The following is a 19640-nucleotide window of genomic DNA, read 5'->3' as shown; positions in this document are numbered from 1 at the left end:
CAAGAAACTAGAAGAAAAAGGAAGGTGAGGAAAAGAAAGAAAATGAGTTGTAAAGGAGAGAAGAAATAAAGAGAAAAACCAAGAAAAGGAGAAGAGGGATGTCCAGAGCATCAGAACACCCTCCTGCACTCTCAGAATCACCCTACAACCACTACAGAGGCATTTCACAGCCACAAATCTCACCTGCCAAACAGAGTGAGACTCCCTTGTTAGGAAAAGTGTTATCCCACAAGAATAAGAAAGCCTCCACAGTGATTAAACCTTTAGGACTGAATGGAATCATTTAAAATTTACTATGCTGTGTAAGTCTGTATAGTAGTTGTATTACATAGTATACAGTGTTGAGATGCACTCTATATTGAGTTGAAGTTTATAGCAAAGCAGGGAGGAGTGTTGTGTATTTAATATATCAGTAACATTTGAGTAATATTGAAAATATATTGTTTGATTAACCATCCTTTGTTGTTTATATAATACATATTATCTGTAAAAGTACGTAAATGGCATACGTCATCACACCATTATGTGATACATGTGCACCTCACTTAAAGTAAATAACTAAATGTACATGAGTTATCTCCAGCTCTTATGTATCAAAAGTACATAATAAAAGACCAACAAATTTGAGATGATAAATGTAGAAAATGCCAAGAAAAAACAGAAACAATCTAACACATTGCAGTATCCTCCACCAGATTAGATCAATCTGATTACTTACACAGGCACAATCAAGTGGCAAGTATCATTCACCAAAAGTTTGCTATAAAATACAACCTCATAAGTGAAGCCATACCTTACTATAAGTACAAGCCTGATCCAGTTTTAGAGTCAGATTCCCACAAATTATATTACAACCGCTCCGTTATTACAGATACGATAATCCATAATAAACTTTCAGATATATATTATGGGATAAACAAGCAAGAACAACTTACTTAATAGATATAGCCATTCCAAACGCACATACCTTGCAGAAATCAATAAGTGAGAAACACCATAAATTTTCTGAATTAAAAGAGGAAATTGAAAGACCATGAAGCATGAACAAGGTGAACATTGCCCTGATAGTAATATAACCTATTGTTTTAATACCATTCCTTAATCTACCTACATCTGTTCCCTAATGTCCCAGTCTATTGAGGAGTCTGTAGTACAACCCCATCAGAATGATCGCACCCTTCCTAATTTTGAGCTCTATCCATATAGACTTAGTGTATGAACCTTCTATTATGTTCCCTCTGAGTGTAGCTGTGATATTTTCCCTGATTAGTAGTGCAACTCTCTCCTCCCCTTTTTTTTTACCTACCTCCCTCTTTATCTTTTCTAAAACATCAAAACACTGGACATTAAGTGCCCATTCCTGTCCCTCACTCAACCAAGTCTTTATAGTGGCCACAACTGACCTTAGCACCTTGGAGGCAACATAACAAACCTTTACAAACACAGAACCTCCTGTCTATTGCCATAACTATTGAGTCTCTGATTCCTGTTGCTTTACCTGACTTTACCCTTCCCTGCTGAGCCTCAGAAATGTCAATGTTGCCACAGACCCAGCTGCTGCTGCTGTACCCTAATAGATCACTCCACCCCACTAACAACTATATCCAAAAGGGTATAAATGTTGCTGAAGTCAATGGCTGCAGGCGCATTGTCAGACCGCGTGATCTTCCTTTCTTGATGGCCGCTCATCTGTTGCCTGTACTTAGGTGTGACCACCTTGCTAAAACTCCTGCCCATGATCTTTCAGCATCCTAGACAATCCGAAGTACATCCAATTCTAGCTGCAGTTCCTTAATATGATCTCGATGGGAGAAGCTATTGTTTGGATCTCTATGTAAAATTCTTTGAGCAGGATTACAAGTAGGAAAGATAAAGGGGATGCAGTGGATGTAGTATATTTAGATTTACGGCAGGCCTTTGACAAGGTGCTGCACATGAGGCTGCTTACCAAGTTAAGAGCCCATGGTATTATAAAAAAGTTATTGACATGGTTGGAACATTAGCTGATTGGTAGGAGGAAGTGAGTGGGAATAAAAGAACCCTTTTCTGGGTGGCTGCCAGTGACTAGTGATGTTCCACAGGGCTTGGGACTACTTCATTTTACGCTGTATATACATGACTTAGTGATGGATTAGGTAGCTTTGTTGCCAAGTTTGCTGATGATACAAAGATTGGTGGAGGGGTAGGGAGTGTTAAAGAAACAGGAAGGCGGAAGAGGGCTTAGACAAATTAGGAGAATGGGCAAGAAAGTGGCAAATGAAATACAATGTTGGAAAATGCATGGTCATACACATTGGTAGTAGAAATAAATGTGCAGGCTATTTTCTAAATGGGGAGAAAACCCCTAGAGGTTAACTTGCAGGCTGAGTTGGTGGTGAGGAAGGCAAATGCAATATTAGTACTTCGTTTCAAGAAGTCTAGAATACAAGAGCAGGGATGTGATGCTGAGGCTTTATAAGGCACTGGTGAAGCTTCACCTTGAGAATTGTGAACAGTTTTGAGTTTCTTATCTAAGATACAATGTGCTGGCATTAGAGAGGATTTGGACAAGGTTCTCAAGGATGATTCCAGGAATGAAAGGTTATCATAGGAGAAATGTTTGATGGCTCCAAGCCTGTGTTCACTGGAATTTAGAAGGGTCTCACTGAAACCTTTCAAATGTTGAAAGACCTAGACAGAGTAGGTGTGGAAAGAATGTTTCCCATGGTGAGGGAGTCTAGGACAAGAGGGCACAGCCTCTGAATAGAGGGACATCCATTTAAAACAGAGATGTGGAAAAATTTCTTTAGCCAGAGGGTGGTGAATTTGTTATCACAGGCAGCTGTGGAGGCCAGGTCATTGGGTGTATTTAAGGCAAAAATTGATAGGTTCTTGATTGGCCACAGCATCAAAGGTTATGGGGAAAATACTGGGGCTGAGGAGGGGAAAAAGGATCCGCCATGATTGAATAACAGAGCAGACTCAATAGGCCAAATAGCCTAATTCTTATGAGCTTACATCTTATAGTCCAATCAAAGTGCATCGGATTTTGTTACTTAACTCCAAATATAATAACAGTGATTCAATACAAATTAAAGATAGCAATTGCATATATTACTTTAATATTTTAAGAGTAGACAAATGGTTCCATGGAATTACACCATAACAGAGGGGTTCCCATCTTACCTGACAAGAAAAACTCTGAATATTCAAGTCTCTTTGGGAATTGGGACACTAAAATCTTCCTATTTTATTTCAGTCTTGTGAGGGCCAGCTTTCCAGATACAAAAAGGTGCAAATGTTGATTTACACAACTGGCAAGAGGCACAACTGCCAGTTTGGAAACTTCCCTGATGATGTCATCCCAACTGTTACACAATTGGGTTATGACCAAAGAAATAAATAGTTGGAGTCGCTTAGCACTTTTGTGGACTTTGTCAAAAATAAAGCTTCAAAAATAGTGAAAAGAAAACTGTCAATGTTACACAATACCAGCCCTGTACTTTGTCCAGTATGAGCTCCTGACAGCTCAATCACTCTATCTCACTGAGAACAATGAATCCCGTTTATTAGGCACTAGGGCATACCATCTTTAGTCGCCCACAAAGTTAACTTAAGACTATACATGAATTGAAATATGATGCACCTCACAATGTAATTACAATCCTATTACAAAACAAACAGAAGTATCTACCTTAAATAGAGCACACAAAGCAATATATACACATTTACACATCCTCATTCCTAACAAAATGGAGTATTCTGAAATGCATGGTGGGAAAGGTACCATAAAGCAAACCCTTCAGGACCCATTAGTAGAATATACCAGAGGGAAGACACTGAAGTGTGGATTCTCCGTGCAATGACAGCAGAATGACAAGGCAGTGTTTGTGTGTGTGTGTAAAATGCACATGTATAAGGAGTGCATATACCGAGCACTCTCCGTCACACCATCAATCAACCTATTTAACTACTGTGTTCCTCTATGTTATAAAGGTACAAATATTAGGATGTTCAATGACTAATGGCTAGTTACATGCTCAGAAAAATCTTAATTGTATTAATAGATGCCAATTATTAAATCAAATCTCTTTATACAAGTTTTCTAGATGAATTGTCTTGTCAGTTTCTGAAGCAGTCTTGCTATGGTTCTGTAGTTAGCTCTCTGAATGGATTGGTGGGGGGGTGGGGGAACCTTGTGGGAAAAAGAGCAATTGTTACCTTGTTTTCCTAGAATATTTGCTTCCGTAGTAAATGAGATATGGTGTGACCTGTGTCTTCATTCATTTCATTTAATACCACTTGCAACTAAGTTCACAGAATTCAGTTCAATAAGCAGTTTATTTTATTTTCCCCCTTGGACATTTAAAGCTGAAGTTTTAATTATTTAGTCAGTACAAATTAATACTTTATTCCAGCCCATCCAAACCAACCACATTTCAGACCTGAGCTTGTCCCAACTGACTGCATTTAGCTTATATCCCTCTAAGCATTTCCTGTGCATATATTTGTTCAAATTTCTTTCAAATCTTGCAATTGTACCTACCTCTTTTTTGGTATTTGGTGACTTGGTCATCTTCATTGGAATTTCAAAAACTTAGGTAATTAGGAAAATGGGACTGCCCATCTTGCACACCTAGTTTACATTACTTGAGTTTATTTTGTAAAACAACTACCTGGCTTGTTTCAATTGCACCTTGTCTATTTCTCTTGATCTAGTCTGGGACTCATCTCTCTTGGGAGGTTTTTGAATTTGGGAGATTTATCCCAGCTTTTGATTTGTAGTAATATTGTGCATTCTTTAAATGTATGGATTTGTTGAAATTGCAGGTTTTATATGGTCATGCAGCTCCATAGTGGTTGGGAATGTTTTTTTTTTGGTGGTATATTGACATTGAAGGTATGATCTAAGCATGAGAAGGAGGGTATAATATGTTTGAATTGTGGCATTCTGGAAAGATTACGTTGAGTCTGAATATCCTTGGGTATTAGGAAACTGGCTATTTGGATGTTAAGGATAAAGTTTTAGTGAACTAGACTAAGTACTTCTATTTAGATTTTGAATCAAGTCCAAGTGCGATGATTAGTGGCCAGTATGTATATTAAAAATGTGTGTATCTTAGGGTAGTATTCATTTATTATTGGCTGGGAAGCTGGGAGGAAGGGAATTTTCACATGGGTGGGAAATATATTGAGGATTAATTGTTTGCATAGCATGACTCTTTCTGATGAGTATTGACCAATTTAATTTCCAGTGTTTGCTCTTGGGTTTGGGTATTTGAACACCGAGTCTCACCCGAGTTTCCTGCTGGAATTGTTCTTGCTGCTGCCTACAACCTCATCTCCCTTCCTTTTATAATTAGCTGAGACAATTGGGTATTTGATTGTACTTTTTTTTTTCATTTTAATGTTTCACCTTGTTAAAGTCTGTCAAAAACATCATGCCTCTATCTAAAAGCACTAGGCCTGAATTTCTTGTTTGAGGTATTTTCTGATAAAGTATGATGATTTGTTACACCTGGCTCCATGGCCCTGACATATACTCCTTATTGATTTTGATATCATTGCATGTCTCATGTTACTTCTACAGTTACATTTGGGCACCTGAGCAATATTTGTTGAGTTGTTGACAGTTAATAAAAAAAAACTAACTGTGTCCACCTTAATTAATAGTGGCTGTGGGTTAACCTCTTGATATGGTAGTTTCAACACCAGTGGTTAATCATCTTGTACTCTTGTTCCTGTAAAAATTAGAGCTGAGTAAGCTTGACTTTCATTTTCTTTCTTGTGTACCATATCACAGGATAATTTACAATGACCCACACCTGGATCATATCACTCCATACCACCCCCATCCATGTATTTATCCAAACTTCTCATAAATATTGAAATTGAACTCATATCCACCACTTCCACTGGCAGTTCGTTCCACCCTCTGAACGAAAAAGTTCCCCTCATGCTCCTCTTAAACATTTCATCTTTCACCCTTAATCCATGACCTCCAATTCTAGTCTCACCCAACCCATTTCAGTGGAGTAAGGGAAATTACAGTGGTATGAGAGAGGAGTTGACCAAAGTAAATTGGAAGGAGCTGCTGGCAGGGATGTCAGCAGATCAGCAATGGCATGCATTTCTGGGAAAAATGAGGAAGGTGCAGAACATATGGTAAAATATTACAACTATGGCTGAAAGGGAAGTTAAAGCTGTAGTAAAAGGGAAAGAAAAGCCATACAACAAAGCAAAAATTAATGGGAAGATAGAGGATTGGGAAGTGTTTAAAAACCTACAGAGAGCAACTAAAAAAAAATCATTAGAAGGGAAAAGATGAAATATGAAAGCTAGCAAAAAATATCAAAGTGGATAGTCGAAGTTTTTTCAAGTACGTTAAAAATAAAAGAGAAATGAGAGTGGAGATAGGACCGTTAGACAATGAGGCAGGAGAAATAATAACAGGACAAGGAGATGTCTGATGAACTAAATGAGTATTTTGCAACAGTCTTCACTGTGGAAGACACTAGCAATATGCCTGATGTTGTAGTGTGTGAAGGAAGAGAAGTGCGTGCAGTTACTATTACAGGAGAGAAGGTGTTCAAAAAGCTAAAAGACCTAAAGGTACATAAGTCACCCAAATCCAATGAACTGCACCCTTGGGTTCTGAAAGAGGTAGCGTTAGAGATTGCAGTGGCATGAGAAATGATCTTTCAAAAATCATTGATCTCTGGTATGGTGCCAGAGGACTGGAAAATTGCAAATGTCACTCCACTCTCAGGGAAAATCCTGCCTGATGAACCTGTTGGAATTCTTTGAAGAGATTACAAGTAGGATAGATAAAGGGGATATAGTGGATGTTGTGTATTTGGACTTTCAGAAGGCCTTTGACAAGGTGCCACACATGAAGCTGCTGATCAAGTTAAGAGCCCATGGTATTACAGGAAAGTTAATAACATGGTTAGAGCATTGGCTGATTGGTAGGAGGCAGTGAGTGAGAATAAAAGGATCCTTGTCTGGTTGACTGCCAGTGACTAGTGGTGTTCCGCAGGGGTCAGTGTTGGGACCACTTCTTTTTATGCTGTATATAAATGTCTGAGATGATGGAATAGATAGCTTTGTTGCCAAGTTTGCAGATGATACGAAGATTGGTGGAGGGGCAGGTAGTGTTGAGGAAACAGGTAGGATGCAGAAGGACTTAGACAGATTAGGAGAATGGGCAAGAAAGTGGCAAATGAAATACAATGCTGGAAAAAGCATGGTCATACACTTTGGTAGTAGAAATAAATGTGTGGACTATTTTCTGAACAGGGGAGAATCCGAAAATCTGGCATGCAAAGGGACTTGGGAGTCCTTGTGCAGAACCCCCTGAAGGTTAATTTGCAAGTTGAGTCAGTGGTGAGGAAGGCAAATCCCATGTTAGCATTCATTTCAAGAGGTCTAGAATACAAGAGCAAGGAGGTGATGCTGAGGCATTGTAAGGCACTGCTGTGGCCTCACATTGAATATTGTGAACAGTCTTGGGCCCCTCATCTTAGAAAAGATGCGCTGACATTGGAGAGGGTTCAGAGGAGGCTCACAAGGATGGTGCCAGGGATGAAAGGATTATCATACAAGAAACGTTTGATGGTTCTTGGTCTGTACTGTCATCGTCCGGTCCATGGAATCCGGACTCCGGGTCTTCCGGCTGTCCCTTGTTTTGGTTGACTTAACCATAAGCACCTGATGCTCATCTTGGGGCTGGGAATATAAGTGGCCCTGGGGTTGAGTGTGGTTGTTGGTTTGTCTTGTTGGTCTTCCCTTGGAGCAACCCACTGGTGCAAAGCTAGTGCAGCCATCAAGATATGGATTTGGCTGTTCTGTAGCCTGCTGAGGTTACTGGCCACCTTGAGCCTTGGAGCCACCCCAGACCTAGCTCCCTTCCTGTCCCTTGCCTCTTTTGGGTAAGCCAGTCTGTTTGCTGTTACCCTGCGGTTGGGTCTGTCCCTTCCTGTCCTGCCCAGGCGTTGCCTCGAAGTACCCTTGCCTTGCCACGTCTTCACCTGTTCTCTGGGAACCCAAGCCTCCAGCCCTGTCCAGTCCTGTAGCCATGTCATGTCCTTGCCTAGTTCTGGGGTCCGAGCCTGAGGCAAGACCCAGTTTCTGGGTCCTTGTCCAGTCTCTGGCTTGGAGTCCAAGCCCAGGCTCCCAGTTCATAGTTCCTTGTCTGGGGTCCCTGTTTCCTGTCCATGTCCTAGCCCAAGTCCTGCATCCTAGTCCTGTTCCTAGTACTTCAGTGTCTGTGTCTTGCATTTGGGTCTGTCCACAATGCCCCCCTTTGTGACATGTACTTGCTGGAACTCAGAAAGATGAGGGGGATGTCATTGAAACCTTTTGAATATTGAAAGACCTGGACAGAGTAGATGTGAAAAGCATTTTTCCCATGGTGGGAGAGTCTAGGACAAGAGGGCACAGCCTGAGGATAGACTGGATGCCCTTCCAAAACAGATGTAGATAAATTTCTTTAGCCAAAGGGTAGAGAATTTGTGGAATTTTTTGCCACATTCAGCTGTGGAGGCCAAGTCTTTGGGTGTACTTAAGGCAGAGATTGATAGCTTCTTGATTGGACATGGTATCAAACGTTACGGGGAGAAGGTTGGGAACTGGGGTTGAGAAGGAGAAAAGAGAAGGATCAGCCATGATTAAAAGACTCAATGGGCCAGATAGTCTAATTCTGCTTCTATGTCTTGTGGTCTTATGGTCTAACCTCTATCTGCATTTACTCCATCTGTACCCCTCATTATTTTGGTTACTTCTATCAAATCTCTTTTCATCTTCTGCACTCCATGGAAAATATCCTAACCTATTCAGCCTTTCCCTATAACTCAAATCCTAAATACCCAGCAACATCCTTGTACATTTCTCTGTACTCTTTCAATTTTATTGATATCTTTCCTGTAGGTGGGCAACCGGAACTGCACACAATACCCTAAAGCAGGCTTCACCAATGTGCTATGCAAATTCAGTACAACATCCCAACTCCTTATACAGTTCACAAAGTGCTGCCACAAGAAACCAGCATCTATCACCAAACACCCCAGGCCACGCCCTCTCCTTGCTACTCTCTTCGGGGAGGAGGTACACACCAGCAGGTTCAGGAACAATTATTACCCTACAGTCATCAGGTTTCTGACCCAATGTCAATGTCTTCAATCACAACTCTGAACTGAATCCACAACCAACACTCTCACTTTCGAGTATGTAGGCTGAAAGTGAGCACGTACACTCACAACTCGTGTTCTCAGTATTGCTTTTTTATTTGCACAGTTTGTTATTTTCTTGTATGTTGGTTGTTTGTCAATCTTTGTTTATGCATAGTTTTTTTTTTGTCAATTCTATTGTTTTTTTTATTTCTTGTAAGTGCCTGCAAGAAAATGAATCTGCAGGTAACCTGTGGTAACAGATACACACTTTGATAATGAAGTTACCTTGAAATTTGAACTTTGAAGTAATCCCATAACAAGCAGATCAGATTTAAGTCAGACCTAACTGTGAATAGTTTTGGGCAAAGCAGACTTCACAAATATTGCTGTTTGCAACAATGAAGGGAGGTTTCCACTGTCATCCTGGTAGTGATGTACAATCCTCCTCCAGCCAACGTCAAGCAGGCACTGGAGGAGCTGGGCACCACGGTCAGCTGTCACAAAACAGCACACCTGGTTTTTTGTACTGTTGCCACGAAACTACAAATTTACTCGACTTTTGCAATGCTACACTTCCAACTCTCTTTGCACTTAACAAAATAATCGTGAAACAAGTTTTATGCCTCTTTCCTAAACTTCTGAAAGAACCTTGGATGAAAAACATCAAAATCCAACCCGACACTACCAAAGAGGTTTTTAAAAGTTCCTAATTGTATATGCCTTTACAACCACCCATGGTAGATGCAGGTACATTATCAATAGCAACACACACAAAATGCTGGAGGAACTCAGCAGGTTAGGCAGCATCTATGGAAATGAATGAACAATTGGCATTTTGGGCTGAGACCTTCTTCAGGACTAGAAAGGAAGGAGGAAGAAGCCAGAATAAGAGGGTTGGAGAAGAGGAATGAGCACGAACCAGAAAGTGATCAATAAAGCCAGATGTGCATGGAAGTGGGACGAAGTGAGGAGCTGAGAGGCGATATGTGAAAAAGGTAAAGGACTGGAGAAGAAAGAATCTGATAGGAGAGAAGAAAGTCCAGCATCTGTAGATTTTCTCTTGTTTGTGATTGGAATATGAGGTGTTGCTCCTCCAACCTGAGAGTGGTGTCATCATGGCAGTCGAGGAGGCATGGACCAAAATGTCATATGGGAATGGGGATTGGAATTAATCCTGCTTTGTGCAAATGGAGTGAAAGCGCTTGACAAAACGATCCTTCAGTCTTCATTAGATCTCACCAATAAAGCGGAGGCTGCATCAGGAATATCAGATACAGTAGATGACCCCAACAAATGAAGTCATGCCTCACCTGGAAGGATAGTTTGGGGCCCTGAATGGAGGTGAGGGAGGAGATGAACAAGCAGGTGTTACACTTCTTGTACTTTTAGGTTTAAGTGGCAGGAGAGAGATTAGTGAGGAGGGGCAAATGGACAAGGAAACCATGGAGGGAGCATTCCCTGCAGAAAGTAGAGAGTTGGGGAAGGCAATGCACTCAGAGGGGTTTAGGTTCAAAAAAGAGAGGAGTGCTGAAGTTGAGACAGCTGATATCTGTAATGAATAATTTAAACAACATATATATAATATTACTTAAATACTACTGAAATATTAAATGCACAAGTCTTAAATTCACTTGGTCCATTTCTTACACCTCTCTTCTCTTTCCTGATCTCTGTCTCCATATCAGGAGACAAACTGTCCACTGATATCTTTTATAAACCTACCTACTCCCATAGCTACCTTGAACCTTCTCATACTGCGTCCTGTAAAACTGTCATTCCCTTTGCTCAATTTCTTCATCTCCTATGCATCTATTCACAGGATGCTTTCCTTTCCAGAACATCAGGAATGTCCTCCTTCTTCAAAGAATGAGGTTTACCTTCCTTCGCCATCGACGCTGCCCTCACCAGAATTTTCTCTATTTCCTGGATATCTGCTGTCATTCCATCTTCCCACTGCCTTAACGGGCTAGAGTTCCTCTTGTCCTCACCTACCACCCCATGAGTCTGGACATCAAACACATCATTCTCCTCAACTTCCGTCATCTTCAACAGGATCCTACCACCAAACATATTTTTACCTCCCTTGTACTCTCCATGTCCCACAGGGGTGTGATGTGAAGCTTTTATAAGCCATTGGTCAGACTGCACTTCGAATATTGTGAGCAATTTTTGGCTCCTTATCAAAGAAAAGATATGCTGGTCTTGGAGAGGATCCAGATGAGGATCACAAGCATAATTCCGGGAATGAAAGGGGTAACGCATGAGAAGCATTTGATGGCTCAGGTCTTGTACTCACTGGAGTTCTGAAGAATGAGGTGGGAGAGGATCTCATTGAAACCTATCAAATATTGAAAGGCCTAGATAGAGTGGATGTGAAGCAGATATTTCCTAGTGAGTGAGTCTAGATTCAGGGGGCACAGCACCAGGTAGAGGGATATCCACTTAGAACCAGAGATGAGGAGGAATTTCTTTAGCCAGAAGGTGGTGAATCTGGGGAATTCATTGCCATCAATGGCTTTGTAGACCAAGTCATTATGTATAGTTAAAGCAGAGGTTGATAGGTTCGTGATTACTCAGGGCATCAAAGATTATAAAAAGAAGACAGGAGAATAGGGTTGAGAGGGATAATAAATCAGGCATGATGGAATGGCAGAGCAGACTCGACGGGCCATATGGCCTAATACTGCTCCTATGGCTTATGGTTTTATGGATCACTGCTTCAGTGATTCCCCTGTCTATTAACCCCTCTCCACTAATCTCCCTCCTGGCACCTACCCCTGCAAGAAGCAAAAGTGCTACACCTGCCCATTTTGCTCCTCATTCACCTCCATTCTAAGCCCCAAACAGTTCTTCCAGATGAGGAAACACTTAACCTGTAAATCTCTTGGGGTTGTATACTGAATCTGGTGCTCCCGACGTGGCCTGAGATGGTGAGATCTGATATAGATTGAGGGACTGCTTTGTTGAGCACCTTCATTCCATCCACCAAAAGCAGAATTTCCTGTTGACCAGCCATTTTAATTCCAATCCCCATTCCCGTTCCAGTATGTCGGTCCATGGCCTCCTCTACTGCTATGATGAGGCCATTCTGAGTAGCAACACCTCATATAGTAACTTGGTAGCCTCCAACCTTGTGGCATGAACATCAATTTCTCTAACTTCCAATAATGTTTCCCCTCCCCTTCCCCTCTTCATTTCCCCATTCTAGCTCCACTCTTATCTCTTTTCTTCTCCTCACCTGCCTATCACCTCATGCTGGTGCCCCTCCTTCCTGTTCTCCCATGGTCCACTTTCCTCTCCTACCAGCTCCCTCTTCTCCAGCCCTCTGTCTTTCTCACTCACCTGGCTTCAGCTGCCACCTTCTAGCTTGTCCTGCTTCCCCTTTTCCCTGCGTTCTTAATCTGGCTTCTTCTTCTTTTCTTTCCTGACCTGATGAAGGGCCTCAGCCCTATCACCTTCCAGATTCTTACTTCATCTCTCTCCTCCACCTTCTCACCTACTTTCACCTATCACCTGTCAGCTTGTGCTCCTTCCCCTCCTCCCACCTGCTTAGTCTGGCTTCTTTTTCCTTCCTTTCCAGTGCTGATGAAGAATCTTGACCCAAAACATCAACTGTTTATTCCCCTCCATAGATGCTGCCTCACCTGCTGAATTCCTCCAACAACTTGTATGTGTTTCTCATTATGCGTGAAGTTAGTTACATGTATAAGTAAAGTTAAAATGGATCTTCTGGGAAGATACTAAACTGGGGGAGGCCAGATTATGATAATACTGATCTTTTAACCTACTCTAACATTAATCTAACCCTTCCCTCCCACATAAGACCTTCATTTTTCTATCATCTATGTGTCTGTCTCAGAGTTTCTTAAATGTCCCTGGAGTATCTGCTTCTACCACCACCTCTGGCAGAATGTTCTATGCATGCACACTCCCTGTGTATAAGAAAAAGATATTACCTTTGACTTCCTCCCTATATTTTGTTCAAATCACCTTAAAATTAGGCCCCTTATATTAGATATTTTGCCCTATAAAAATGTCCCTGATAATCTACTTGATCTATGTCTCTTATCATCTTGTACACCTCTATCAAGTCACCTCTCATCCTCTTTCACTCAAAAGAGGAAAAAATCCTAAAACCTCAGCTTGCTGAACCTATTCTCATAAGACCCACTTTCTAATCCAGGCAGCATACTGGCAAATCTCCTTTGCACCCCCTCAGAGGCTTCCATATCTTTCTTTTTTCATCTACCCTTCCATCATCAAAGATCCTTACCACCCAAATCATACACTTTTCTCACTGCTGCCATCAGACGGAAGGTACAAGTGCCTCAGGACTCACACCACCAGGCTCAAGAACATTGACTGACTCTCAACCATCAGGCTCTCGAACAAAAGGGAATAACTACACTCATTTAAGGACTCCTTTATCTTGTTACTTCAGGCTTGTTCCTTATTGCCATTTATTTATATCTGCATTCACAGTTTGTTGTACATTGTTTACAATTACAGTTCGATCGATTTGCTAAGTATGCTTGCAGAAAACGAATCTCAGGATTGTATGTGGTGACCTGTATATACTCTAATAATAAATTTTACTTTGAACTTTGAACTTCATAATGAGGCGGGGTCCTTGTATCAAGAAAAAGACAACCAAGTAGAGGGTAGGTAAACTCAAGAATAAAGACAGGAATTTGTTCTCGAAGTCAGAACAGATGGCAGAGTACTTTGCATCAGTATCTGCAGAGTAAAAGGATTTGAAGAATAGTGAAAGCAGAGTGGGCAAGATAACGTGCTGGGCCATTCTGAGATTCAGGATTGTGTGCTGATTTTCTGAAAAGCATTAAGGTGAATACGTCCTCAAGGTCATATATCCCAGAATATTGAAAAGAATAAGTGAGGAGACTACTGGAGCTTTGACAAAGATCTTTGTGTCCTCATTAGCATCAGGAAAGGTGCTGGAGGACTGGAAAGAAGCAGAAGGAAGTGGCAATGATCCAGGTAATTTGAGGACATGAGCCTCATGTCAGTGATAGGAAAGTTATTGATTTGTGTGAATTTGGAAAGTTATGACCTGCTTAGAGACAGGCAGCATGGTTTTGTGCCGGGTACATCGTGCCTTGAAAACTTGTTTGAATTTGTTGAAGACATGGCAAAGCTAGATGACGGGAATGTAATAGATGGACTTCAGTAATGGCATTTGACAAGGTTGCTCATGATAGATTAACTCAAAAGATAAATTCTTATGGGAACTAGGGTGAATTGCAAGTCTGGTTTCAAACTGGCTTGCCCAGAGAAAACAAAAAGTAGGGGCAAAAAGGTATTAAACGCAAACAACAGGAATTCTGCAGATGCTGGAAATTCAAGCAACACACATCAAAGTTGCTGGTGAACGCAGCAGGCCAGGCAGCATCTATAGGAAGAGGCGCAGTCGACGTTTCAGGCCGAGACGGGTCTCGGCCTGAAACGTCGACTGCGCCTCTTCCTATAGATGCTGCCTGGCCTGCTGCGTTCACCAGCAACTTTGATGTGTGTTGCAAAAAGGTATTATTCCAGTTTGAGTTCCATGACCAGAAGTGTTCTGCAAGGATTGATGCTGGGACCTCTGTCTATGATATAGTTCAATGACTTAGATGAAAATATAGATGGGTGGATTAGTAAGTTTACAGTGATATTGGAACAGTAGCAGACAGTGTCAAGGACTATAAAAGAATACAATGAGATATACTGCAGATCTGTTACAGATATGGGCAAAATAGCAGATGGTGTTTAATCCAGATAAATATGAGTTCTTGCATTTTAGAAGTCAAAAGAAGGGAGAGAGTGTATTGAGGAAGGGAGAGAGTGTATTGAGGTAGTGACAGGGGACTCGATAGAGGTGCAGATAGGAGGTTCTGTGGTCATGACAGAGAATCCAGGATGGTTTGTTGCCTCCCGGGTGCCAGGGTCAAAGATGTCTCTGATCGCTTGCATGACATTCCGAAGTGGAAGGGTGACCAGCCGGATGTCGTGGTGCACATCGGTACCAATGACATAGTAAGGAAGAGTGAGGAGGTCCTGGAGAGTGAGTATAGAGAGCTTGGTAGGAAGTTGAAAAGCAGCATCTCAAGGGTGGTAATCTCAGGATTGCTACCTGTGCTACATGCCAGTGAGGGTAGGAATAGGATGCTCTGGAGGATGAACAAAAGGCTGAGGAACTGGTGTAGGGGGCAGGGTTTCAGATTTCAGGATCATTGGGACCTCTTCTGGGGCAGGTGGGACCTGTACAAGAGAGACGGGTTACACTTGAACTACAGGGGGACCAATATCCTTTTAGGAAGGTTTGTTAGTGCTATTGGGGAGGCTTTAAACTAGATTTGCAGGGGAATGGGAACCAGAGTGCCAGAGCTGACAGTGTGGCTGGGGTGAAAATGGATGATGTTAAAAGTTCAAGCAAATCCGCTGACAGAAAGGTTGTGAGTGGTGGTAAAAATCTTCTGAGGTGTATATATTTCAATGCTAGGAGTATTGCGGGGCAGGCGGATGAGTTGAGGGGGTGGATTGACACGTGGAATTATGACGTTATAGCAATTAGTGAAACTTGGCTACAGGAGGGGCAGGACTGGCAGCTTAATATTCCAGGGTTCCGATGTATCAGATGTGATCGAGGCAGAGGAATGAAAGGAGGGGGAGTAGCATTGCTTGTTAGGGAAAATATTACAGCAGTGCTCAGGCAGGACAGATTAGAGGGCTTGTCTACTGAGTCTTTATGGGTGGAGCTGAGAAACAGGAAAGGTATGGCCACAATAGTGGGATTGTATTACAGGCCACCCAATAGTCAACGAGACTTGGAAGAGCAAATCTGCAGAGAGATAGCAGGCAACTGCAGGAAACATAAAGTTGTGGTGGTAGGGCATTTTAATTTTCCATATATTGATTGGGACTCCCATACTGTTAGGGGTCTAGATGGTTTAGAGTTTGTAAAATGTGTTCAGGAAAGTTTTCTAGATCAATATATAGAGAGACCAACTAGAGGGGATGCAATATTGGATCTCCTGTTGGGAAATGAGTTAGGACAAGTGACGGAAGTCTGTGTAGGGGAGCACTTTGGTACCAGTGATCATAACACCATTAGTTTCAATTTGATCATGGACAAGGACAGATCTGGTCCTAGGCTTGAGGTTCTGAACTGGAAGAAGGCCAAATTTGAAGAAATGAGAAAGGATCTAAAAAACGTGGATTGGGACAGGTTGTTCTCTGGCAAAGATGTGATCGGTAGGTGGGAAGCCTTCAAAAGAGAAATTTTGAGAGTGCAGAGTTTGTATGTTCCTGTCAGGAGTAAAGGCAAAGTGAATTGGAATAAGGAACCTTGGTTCTCAAGGGATATTGCAACTCTGATAAAGAAGAAGAGGGAGTTGTATGAAATGTATAGGAAACAGGGAGTAAATCAGGTGCTTGAGGAGTATAAGAAGTGCAAGAAAATACTTAAGAAAGTAATCAGGAGGGCTAACAGAAGACATGAGGTTGCCTTGGCAGTCAAAGTGAAGGATAATCCAAAGAGCTTTTACAGGTATATTAAGAGCAAAAGGATTGTAAGGGATAAAGTCGGTCCTCTTGAAGATCAGAGTGGTCAGCTATGTGCGGAACCAAAGGAAATGGGGGAGACCTTAAATAGGTTTTTTGCGTCTGTATTTATTAAGGAAACTGGCATGAAGTCTATGGAATTAAGGGAATCAAGTAGTGAGATCATGGAAACTGTACAGATTGAAAAGCAGGAGGTGCTTGCTGTCTTGAGGAAAATTAAAGTGGATAAATCCCCGGGACCTGACAGGGTGTTCCCTCGGACCTTGAAGGGGACTAGTGTTGAAATTGCAGGGGCCCTGGCAGAATATTTAAAATGTCGCTGTCTACAGGTGAGGTGCCGGAGGATTGGAGAGTGGCTCATGTTGTTCCGTTGTTTAAAAAAGGATCGAAAAGTAATCCGGGAAATTATAGGCCGGTAAGTTTAACATCGGTAGTAGGTAAGTTATTGGAGGGAGTACTAAGAGACAGAATCTACAAGCATTTGGATAGACAGGGACTTATTAGGGAGAGTCAACATGACTTTGTGCGTGGTAGGTCATGTTTTACCAATCTATTGGAGTTTTTTGAGGAGGTTACCAAGAAAGTGGATGAAGGGAAGGCAGTGGATATTGTCTACATGGACTTCAGTAAGGCCTTTGACAAGGTCCCGCATGGGAGGTTAGTTAGGAAAATTCAGTCGCTAGGTATACATGGAGAGGTGGTAAATTGGATTAGACATTGGCTCAATGGAAGAAGCCAAAGAGTGGTAGTAGAGAATTGCTTCTCCGAGTGGAGGCCTGTGACTAGTGGTGTGCCACAAGGATCAGTGCTGGGTCCATTGTTATTTGTCATCTATATCAATGATCTGGATGATATATGGTAAATTGGATCAGCAAATTTGCTGATGATACAAAGATTGGAGGTGTAGTAGACAGTGAGGAAGGTTTTCAGAGCCTGCAGAGGGACTTGGACCAGCTGGAAAAATGGGCTGAAAAATGGCAGATGGAGTTTAATACAGACAAGTGTGAGGTATTGCACGTTGGAAGGACAAACCAAGGTAGAACATACAGGGTTAATGGTAAGACACCGAGGAGTGCAGTGGAACAGAGGGATCTGGGAATACAGATACAAAATTCCCGAAAAGTGGCGTCACAGGTAGATAGGGTCGTAAAGAGAGCTTTTGGTACATTGGCCTTTATTAATCAAAGTATTAAGTATAAGAGCTGGAATGTTATGATGAGGTTGTATAAAGCATTGGTGAGGCCGAATCTGGAGTATTGTGTTCAGTTTTGGTCACCAAATTACAGGAAGGATATAAATAAGGTTGAAAGAGTGCAGAGAAGGTTTACAAGGATGTTGCCGGGACTTGAGAAACTCAGTTACAGAGAAAGGTTGAATAGGTTAGGACTTTATTCCCTGGAGCGTAGAAAAATGAGGAGAGATTTGATAGAGGTATATAAAATTAGATGGGTATAGATAGAGTGAATGCAAACAGGCTTTTTCCACTGAGGCAAGGGGAGAAGAAAACCAGAGGATATGGGTTAAGGGTGAGGGGGGAAAAGTTTAAAGGGAACATTAGTGGGGGGCTTCTTCACACAGAAAGTGGTGGGAGTATGGAATGAGCTGCCAGACGAGGTGGTAAATGCGGGTTCTTTTTTAACATTTAAAAATAAATTGGACAGATACATGGATGAGAGGTTTATGGAGGGATATGGTCCGTGTGCAGGTCAGTGGGACTAGGCATAAAATGGTTCGGCACAGCCAAGAAGGGCCAAAAGGCCTGTTTCTGTGCTGCAGTTTCTATGGTTTCTATGGTACAGAGGGATATTGGGGTCCAAATCCATATTTGACTGAAAGTGGCCACACAAATGAATAAGGTGTTGGAGAAGGTATATTGCATGCTTGCCTTCATTGGTAATGATGTTAAGTATAAGGGTAAGAAAGTCATGTTGCAACTATATAAAACTTTATTCAGACGGCATGGAGTATTGCATGCATTTCTAGTTATTCCATTATAGGAAGGATGTGAAGACTGTGAAGAAGGCACAGAATAAATTTACCAGATGTTGACTGCATTAGAAGCAACAAGCTATAAGAACAGGTTGGACAAACTTGGTATATTCTGTTATTATGAGTGGCATAGATGGGCCTGAATCTATTTCCCAGGGCCGAAATGTTAAACACCAATGGAAATGCGATTAATATTAGAATATTAGAAGGGTCACTGAGGGGTGGGGGGAGAGAGGAGAGTCAGGTGACAGATAGTCAAAAGGGACGACATGAAGGGCATGGCAGGTCATTGAAGCAGGCAGTTTGGTGAAGTTTAGAGTCTTTTAGACAGACATATGAGTAAGAGCGGAATGGAGGGATTTGGATGATACACAGGGGAAGGATATTAGAATAAACTGTTAACAGGTCAGCACATTTTGAGCTGAATAGCTTGTCTAGTGCGATAATGTTCTGTGATCTATAACTACTTCTGTAATGCATCACATTGCCTGCCATTAAATTCTAAATGCATCCAATCTTATTTTCTAGCTTTGCTTGCCCTCTACACTTTTGCTCCTTAGACTTAACTTATCCTCAATTTTCATATCCAGGTTGAGGCACATTTTCTTTATTTTTAAGCACTAGATAGGAATGTTTGATTTCTCAGTCTCTTAAAGTCAACACTGAACTAAACATAGAAACATAGAAAACCTACAGCACAATACAGACCCTTTGGCCCACAAAGCTGTGCTGAACATGTCCTATCCTGAGAAATTACATAGGGTTATCCATAGTCTATTTTACTGAGCTCCATGTACCTGTCCAGGAGTCTCTTAAAAGATCCCATCATATCCTCCTCCACCACCGTTACCAGCAGCCCATTACATGCACTCACCACTTTCTGCGTTAAAAAAAGCAACTCACCCTTGACATCTCCTCTGTACCTACTTCCAAGCACCTCAA

This window comes from Mobula hypostoma, chromosome 2, assembly GCF_963921235.1.
Source record: "Mobula hypostoma chromosome 2, sMobHyp1.1, whole genome shotgun sequence".
NCBI lineage: Eukaryota > Metazoa > Chordata > Chondrichthyes > Myliobatiformes > Myliobatidae > Mobula > Mobula hypostoma.
This window is presented reverse-complemented; position numbering follows the sequence as displayed.